The 2,952-nt window shown below is 38.2% G+C and overlaps 1 long non-coding RNA gene across 1 annotated transcript; it reads right to left on the minus strand.

Moving 5' to 3' along the window:
- Positions 1 to 683: 683 nt before the first annotated feature.
- On the minus strand, positions 684 to 1,699 carry LOC149209418 (uncharacterized). Its single transcript, XR_016252218.1, has 3 exons — positions 1,501 to 1,699; positions 1,206 to 1,398; positions 684 to 1,100 (listed from the first exon to the last, which is right to left on the minus strand). It is a non-coding gene; the product is annotated as an uncharacterized LOC149209418 (long non-coding RNA).
- Positions 1,700 to 2,952: the final 1,253 nt, after the last annotated feature.

The raw sequence follows: 2,952 nt of genomic DNA on the forward strand, positions 1-2,952 counted from the left end.
GAGTTTCGGGAACATCAAAAGAAGGTTGTTGGGAATCATTGAGAAACACAGATAGATTATCAGTAGGACCTTGGGAGTGAGTAGGACTGGAAACCCCGGTTCCATACAAGACTCAATGCATGTAGAATAGTTACTGGGTAACTAGATAACCTAGGAAAAAAATTATAAGTTCTAGAAAAACATTTGGGCCAATATAGGACTGGAAACCCCGGTTCCATACAAGACTCAATGCATGTAGAATAGTTACTGGGTAACTAGATAACCTAGGAAAAAAATTATAAGTTCTAGAAAACATTTGGGCCAATATAAGATAACTTGAAAGGAGACGAGAAAGAAACCTTTTGAGAACACTTTGCATATAAGTAAAACTCGCTTGTACCAGAACGATTTGGGAAAACAACTGTATATTTTTTTCTTTGCACATAACAAAATGACATAATATATTAATGGGTGTGAAACCAGAGGAAAATGTAATTTAGGAATGAGGAAATGAGAAGACTAAATCTGTGGGTGTGAAATACACTGGTTTCTAGTAATTATGACAGAGACCAACCCATTAAGGCAAAATCCATATGCATAAAGTATTTAAATTATAGTCGAGGATTTTCGAAGCTTAGAAAGTCGAGAATCAAAGAAAAACGCACCCATTTTATTCAAAATTATGGAGGTTGTATTAATAACAGTTATGTGATTAGAGTCATAAAAGAAGTCTACGGTATATAACAGATTCGAAATTCATAAGACCAAGAGAAGCACCATGATGTCTACGCACAGAAAGAACTCCACAAACTTTCATAAATACACTATGTATAATTTAATGTCGACATTCCCAAACACATGGACTCATTTGAGTGGGAATTCATGACTCGGTTAACGCTAGGCCACCAGGGTTCAGAAAATCTCCATTCGACCTGTGAGGGGTCCGAGTGGATTTCATAATATAAACCCTTCTTTGCTGCAGAATCTAGAACGACAACAAGCCTAAATCCTTGTATCGGTTGAGAGAGGTAGAAATAAGAACATGGAAAGAAACGTGCAGGCCACATCAGAGCGGCTAAGCGTTAAACCCATTGCCAAGGGAGTCCTAGAAGGGAGAAAACCTGATCAAAAGAAACAACTCGTTAAAACCTAGAACATGTATACTCTGCTTGCTATTTTATAACTAGTTAAGGCAAAAATTGAACCAGTGAACCACAGGGGATTACCTGTGGTGGGTGGGGCTGCAATTTTGACCATCATCAAACTGAGAAATAACTCCATTAAACCGTAAGTCAAAAATTGGTAGCGAAGAAACAAATTTATGTTAAAAAAAAACTGTGCCCGGGTTACTAGTGAAGAAATCACTGAGGGTCTGCCAACTGTTGGGAGGTATCGTAGTCACTGAAGAAAGTGAAGAGCCTGTAGGGCCAAAGGCGAGTTAGTTGTAGTGTTCCTAAATGATAGACACCAAAAGCAAAAGGAAATATGACGTAGAGATCAAGAATTGACCATAAGAAGTACCGTTTTTGTCTGAGAAATGAAGGGACACCAGAAAGGCATACCGCTTGCTGGAGGAGAACCTTGAAGACACATCATGTAACCTGGAGGACACACACAGCCTTGCGGAAGGAGGAAAGAGTTGCAGAGCGAGATTCATGGCATGGCCAAGTGAAATGATTGTTGTTTCAAGGGTTAGGGTAAAAATAGTTGTATAGGGGAAACCGAGGGATCTTCCATCCATGGCTACAAATGTTACAAGCGGATGGAGGATGTGGCTCAAAACACCTTGAGATCATCAAAACAATAACTGTACATTAAACTTTAATGAAAGCATAAATGGTGGTACTGTTAATGCACTCATATTAACATTGTGAATTGATATGCCCTAGGGAAACTCTTTAATTGCCATAATTTAGTGGTTATAGTATTTATGGTAAATGTGTTGGTAATTCATTCAGCGTGTTGACCTTATGATTTTTTTTAGTTGATTCTTATGGTGTAGGTGTATGTTACATATGGTATCAGAGCCTAGTGTTCAACACTATGGCCAAGTAGGGTAAACTAATTTTCAAACATTTCTACTGTGAACAACATAAAACAAGATGTGAAGCAGAACAAAACCCCTAACAAGAGCCAACATACCTTATATGGAAACTAACCCATAAATGTGGATGCAATTGAGAGAAGAATCTCGATAGGAAAATGTAGCATTATTGGAAACAATCCAGCAATTTTGCACAAAAACGACTAGCCTGGGCGCTGACAATGAAAGACTGAGACAAGAACAAGAAAGGATCCTAAAAAGTCTATCAGACCAACAAAATCATCGCGCACCCAACCTTAGTGCAAGAGATGGAGAGCACACATATACATTTTGTCACGAAGAATACAATGAGGAATCATAAGGGGGCCAAATGATGAAGAAATAAAGTCGGACAATGCAACGTTTGACAGAGGTTCTAAGAAATAGAACACTGAACTGCAAGTGGAATTCAAGAAGATAAGACCTCTAGTGTATGATGGGGAGGTTGAGGGAGCTATTGAAGCTTGGCTAATTAATATGAATAAATTTTTCCAAGTATACGAATATGATAATAACATGAAAGCTCAATTGGCTATTTTTCAGCGACAGGGAAAGCCACCTTGTGGTGGGAGGAGGTCAAAGCTATTCGGGGAATTGATGATCAGGACGTCACATGGAACAAATTTCAGAAGTATTTCAAAGACAAATATTTAACTGAATGCTTCTATGATGAGAAGGCAAGAGTGTTTCATGATTTAAGGTTAGGCCCGTTAACTATTTATGAGTTTATCACTAACTTTAGGTCCTTTTTGAAATACGTTCCATACCTTAGGGAGGAAAAATCCAAGATACAATGCCTCATCAACAACCTCCCTATTTTTATGAAGGAAAAATGGGAATTTGACTACCCAAAAAGAATGGATGAAGCCATTCGGAAGGCCCAAATTTGT

The sequence above is a fragment of the Pinus tabuliformis genome, chromosome 1_2 (genome assembly GCF_031772625.1).
Source record: "Pinus tabuliformis cultivar Carrire ecotype Pingquan chromosome 1_2, CPIR1, whole genome shotgun sequence".
Lineage (NCBI taxonomy): Eukaryota > Viridiplantae > Streptophyta > Pinopsida > Pinales > Pinaceae > Pinus > Pinus tabuliformis.